The following is a 6000-nucleotide window of genomic DNA, read 5'->3' as shown; positions in this document are numbered from 1 at the left end:
AGTCCCCAGGATGGTGCCCAGAACCAGCAACAGCCCTGAAGCCAGGACCATGGCACAAGGACATGGAGCAAGAGCAATGGGGACGAGCAGCATGCATCAGCTGCCCTGGCATGGGGACAGGAGGTGGCTGTGTGTGCCCAGCAGCACACTATCCTGTGCCCCTGCATGCCCTGGCTGCATGGCTCAGCATCGGTATCCCCTGCATCCCTCCATCACCCTGGCTGTCCCCTGGATCCTGAGCGGGGCACTGGTACCAGAGCGTGACACCCGCATCATGCCTTTCTCCTTGTATTGACTTGATTTTCTGTAATTGGCTGCTCTGCTTCTCTCTCACATTAAAACCCCACGGTGTTGCACAAGAGCCTCTCTGGTTTTCATTTCTTCCTCAGCCTTCTCTTGGAGCAATATTCACTCTTGTCCAGGGGAAAAGAGCCTGGATTCCCTCAGTATTCCAATGTCATGACAAAAAATGAACATTGTTTCAGCCCTTCATGCAGTTCTTTAGTATGTCTGTTTAATTTTTTTGTTTTTGCAGTACTGTATTCAATAGGTACTCTTCAGAAGTTTTCTGTCAGTGCAAACTGATCTATAAATGGCTTGAAAATAGTTTTCTATGTTCATGCCATTATGTTGAAACACATTCCATGTAGGGATTTGATTTCTGTTTAATTCTATAACTGAATTAAAAAATCAGAATACCTTATTATGGGAAAATGAAAATTTTCCATTGATGAGGAGGAATTTATTTCCTGAGCAGGAAATACTTTGTGATATTTGAAATTCATTCCTAGTTCTCATTGATGTGTTTTGTACATTTTTCTTTGAAGGGGTGGTTTTCTGAGCCATCGTTCATAGATACCAGGATGGGAAGTATAGTGTGAATTGAGCATTGAGCTCAGATGAGTTCACAGATTGCTCTCCTTGGCAGAAGAGCTCAGTTAAATGTTGAAGAAAATGTGGGGTATTTTCTTAGCTGCTGTACTGGTGTGAGGAGTATGGGCTGCAGTACCTGCTGCTGAGCATGGAAGAGGCTGAAATCCCATAGCCAAGAAGGGCCCTGGAGTCATAGAGGTACCTGAGGGGGCTCCCCAGTCCAAGGTATCACCCAGAATCAGTGGAGCAGCAGGAGCTGGTGTCACTCCCAGGCTCAGAAGATGAAGCAAAGGAGCACTGCCAGCACCTGTCCTGCCCTTTGCCGTTTCCCCAGCTCCTGCAAGTCCCACCACAAGGCTCTCTCCCCCCTGCCTGCATCCTCCCTCCCCCAGCAACGGCCACCCTCACCTCGCCTGGTCAACTCAGGACCAGCATTTACCCTCCCACAGGTGCTGGGAACCCACCCCCAGGCTCTCCCTAACTTGGGACAAGGAAGGAGTGAGATGGACTTGGATGCAGGAAACCTTTATTATGCCCAGAGGGGCAGGAGAGGCTGTCAGGGAGATGTTGGGCAAGACTGGTGCCATGTGTTGGGGGAGGCAGAGGGATCTTCTCCAGAGCATGGCTTCTTGCTCTGGATGCCCCCTTGGTGCGGCATTCCAGATCCCAAGGACTTGGCCCTGCAGCCTCACAGAGCCCTTCAAGTCCACGTCCTGCCCCATCCAACAGCTGGGAGGAGAAGGGAGGGCAGGAGAAGGAGTTGGCTGGGGCTGAGGCTGCTCAGCACTGGTCAGTGCCTTGTGCCCGCCATCTCAGCCCTGCATAGGGGTGGTGTTGGCGTTTGGGCTGGGGCCAGTGCCTGGGGCTGGGCTGCGTCTAGCAGGGCCCACAGGTGTCCCAGATCTTTCTGCTGTAGCGGGGCAGGGCGCAAGGGCTGCAGGCAGGAGAAGCGTAGGGTCTGCCAAAGGTGCAGAGGCCCCCTGAGCCCAGCGTGGCTCCGGCACCGTAGAGGCCCCCCAGCCCCAGGGAGCCCCCAAAGGCGGGTGCTCCAGAGGAGCCCACCACGGCTTGCTGAGGGAAGGAGCTGAGGATGGGGCCGGGGAAGGTGACGACGACGGGGGGTGGCTGGATGAAGGCCGACGAGTCGGGGCACTGCCGGGCGCACAGCTCGTTGCAACTCTCAGCGATGGGCTGGGGGACGGCGACGCCGGTTTTTGGTGGGCACAGGTCGTAGCAAGACATCTTGCAGGGGTGGAGATTAGTTTGCAATAGATAGAGATGGAAAAGACTAAAAAGGATTCAGAAGGTTTATGAGATAAATTTCAATATGCTGATATGAATGAAGTTACTATATTGTGTTTTCCTGTGCTGTAGTGTATGTTTTATGTGCAGCCCTGATCAACTTGAATAACAGCAGCTGAGCACCTGGATCCAAACTTTCTGACTGTATAAAGGCCACCCCAGGAATGACCAGACCTCACAGATGTATCCTCTGGCCTTACATGGGTGTATCTAACACCCTGAAGAGCAATGTAAGAACCTCAGTCTCATCTACCACCAAGTTCTCCAAAGTGGGGAAACAGACCCAAGTTAGATGTGGCTTTGCTTGAAATAGGAAGGTTTATTTATGTCCCCCAGAATGCCACTGAGTACAGCTGAAAATGTGGCCATCTTATACATTTATCTTAAATTCTATAAAATGCTGAAATAATTATCTGGAATGGCAGCTTTTTCATCTGTGACTTTTAAGCTTCTAATTGGTTTAGAACACTCAAATCAATTTCCCGGTTTTTGCACTCACACCCAGTCTCCCAAATCCTGCATTTACCACTGTTTGCACTAAGTAGTTACAGACAAAAAGAATGTAATGCTGCTTAAAATCTAAACATACCTATAGAAATCTTCTACAACTACTCTGATACAGGTTCCAATTAAGTAAATAGAAAGAACTAAAAAAATTATACTCACTAAGGTCAACGAGGCAAACAAGCTGGAAGAAGTGTCTGATGAATTTAGGGACTGGAGCTTATATAGAGTTTCTCAGCATTCCTATGGGGTTTGAAACTTGCTTGGTGCTGGGGGGGGTGCGTCTGGCTGCCCAACAGAAATTGTTTAACAGCTTTGAGTGATGAAAGTTTTGTGTTTATTGTGGTTATGATTTTATTCTGATTCTCACACCATGTGATGTCCATGTTACACCATCATGATTTCTTTAATCTTGAGTCTTAATTGGATAGTGTAGTTCCTGGTATCATTATTGTAACCTCACTGAAATTACCTTGTGCATTAAGCTGACTCCATGTGTTACTTCTTCCTTTACAAAGTTGTCACAAGCTTGTCTGCTCAGAGATTTTGTAAGACTCATCTTTGGCTGACATGTACATTTTTCCTTAACAGCCCTTTAAATCTGTCTGGTAAATTAATTGGACACACAGTGCATCTTATCCTAGGACTAACCAGAAATTTGTCATTTCTATCCCTAACTTAAATAGACCTTATTGACCTAAGATGGATTTCAAGTGGTCATGAATATCAGCTGAAATCATACAATACACATGACAATTCCCCAACAGCTTTCCATTTAGAGAAACAGCCTTTTGAGTGGCAACTCAATCCTATGCAAAAATCATTTTGTTTCACTAAAAGAGTTTAAGTGGGAATTGAAATTCAGATTTAAAGGGACCTGTGTTTCTGCTGACATTGATTTGAGCTAGGAAGTCAAAGAAAATACCATCCAGAAATGTATGAAGTCCCATCCCTGCCCACGATCCACCAAAACAGGTACAATTTTGAGGAAAAATCAGAGAAACAGATAAAGGTTTTTTGTTAGATGTTGTGGGCATTAACTCTTATCAACTATGTTCTGGTGCTTCTTGAGGAAAAAAAGTACTTTGTAATGATTTCACAAACACTCATTAGTTGGTGTTCAACCCAGATAATGTTTGTTGTTGTGTTAATGTATGAAAATGCGTGAGTGATTTAGATGCTTCAGTGTTACACAATCACATTTGCTTTAATGTACAGGAAACAAGGTGGTGCACCCCATTATTTTAATTAGAACATGATTTATGCCATTGCAACTCATAGGTCAATATTAATGTAGTTCTTTTCTTTCATTTTAAAAAATCCTTTCAACATTCTTGATCAAATCCTCTTGTAGTATAAGATGTCACATTTGCTGTGTATCAGGTGAAAATGTCATTATTTCAAGCTATACTTTCCAGATGAAGTTCTACATACCTCTGTGATTATTTACACTTTTTTGAGCTTTTCCAGAGGACAGTCAGTATCTTTTATTCCAACCTTTAGGTTTTTACCCCTGTCCAAGGCATTTCACAGACCCTTCTCATTGTCATCCCTGAGAAGACCCCCAGCACTGAAATATCTGGTCTTAACTCCTGCAATGCTTAAGCTGAATATTTCTTCTTGTGATACAGCTTCACCCCAATATTTTCCTTTTCTCTTCGGGTTATAAAAGAATTGTGTTTATGTTTCTGGTTTGTTTGTTTCCTGACATGTATTGTTGCAGTTTGGGAGGAGTTGTGGCTGGGGAGGTAAGTGGAAACAACAGCTGGCTAAAGTGACTGTTTCCCCAAAAAAACTACCCTGCATTTTTTGCAGGGGAAAATAAACACTCCTCAGGTATATAAAGTGAATTACTGCAGTTCACATCTCCCAGCTTGGGGGTGACTTCCTTGCCTAGATTTACATTTTGCCACTAATGATGCAAGTCAGAGCAAGTTGTGCCTCATCACTCTGTCTCAGGGCAACAAACCCTCTCCACATCAAAGTCTTCTATTTCCTTTCTCCACTTGGTACCATTACCTCGTACTTTATAACATTGTTATTTAAATGCTCTCTGAATTACAAAATAACTTTTGGGGGTTCCCGTGGGAAAAAAGTGCTTATTGCAGATTTTCTCAAGCAACTGAGGAACAAAGGGTATCAAAGCACTTTAGAACACTGACTAATGATTTATGCTCACTGTTTTGTTGTTATAATGTGACTTGTGTCCCAATGGTGAGTAATAGCATCAGTCTAAAGAGGGAGACACTGTCAGTCATATCACTCCCCTAATCAGATTGTGGTTTGTAGCCGCCGGGGCTGGCCAGCTATGTCCCTGCCCTGCTTTCCCTTTTGTGACACCCAGGGTAGGCTGCTCCTTTCACAGAGCATCTCCAGCTCTCTTCAGCAGGAGCCTGATGCACTGCGATAAAAACTTCCTGTTCTCTCCAGTGTCTCTCCAGAACTTCAAGCAATCAGAAAGGGTAAACTTGAAAAGCTGGATGTTAAAGACAGGAGATTAAGAGAGTTGAAAGGTGATATTTTCAAAATTAATCATAATTTCTGCATCTTAAATGGGAGACAGGAGTGTTTCACTGGTCTGGAGACCTATTAGTGTCTCAAAGTACCCCTTAAAACTAAGGAAGTGTGACAAAATGGGAGAGAATTTAGAATGTATTTTCATAGAACATAATTGAAGTGAAGGTTTTATATCATAATAGTAACAGAATCAAACAGAAAATTCAGTATTTATTTGAAAATATATTGATAATCATATGATATATGATTATCTAAGCAGAAGAGACAAGAAAAAAACTTATGGGAATAAGGTGCAGGAGATAATTTTTGAAGTTAAAGAAAAACCTTAAAAGAAAGAAAATATATACAGGATGGAAACAGCTATTTTGAATTTTTAACTCGGTTGCTCTCTCCACAGAATATATATTAAATTGGGCAAGAATAAAAAGATATAATAATCACAAGCAGAAAATATATCAAAAAGGAGGAATACATCACATCATTGGAAGGTAACAGAGAATATGCACTATGGCAGTGGAGCAGAACATCACATGTATTATCAATGCTATAAAGTTAGGGGAACTCTCAAAAATGTTCAGCATAAATAAAAAAATTAAAAAAATGCTACAAATTTGATGCATAAAAGATTTATTGGGAAAAACAAGTAGAAAAAAAAATCAGAGAATACAAAACAAAATACAGGAAGACATAGGAGCAACAAGAAATGAAAATATGAAGCTAAAAATTTTAACTTTTACAGTTGTCAAGATTAAACTTCAACAACAGCTAAATAAAACCAAAATTTTACATGAGGTTTATGATATA

Source organism: Strix uralensis, chromosome 32 (assembly GCF_047716275.1).
Source record: "Strix uralensis isolate ZFMK-TIS-50842 chromosome 32, bStrUra1, whole genome shotgun sequence".
NCBI classification, from domain to species: Eukaryota; Metazoa; Chordata; class Aves; order Strigiformes; family Strigidae; genus Strix; species Strix uralensis.
This window is presented reverse-complemented; position numbering follows the sequence as displayed.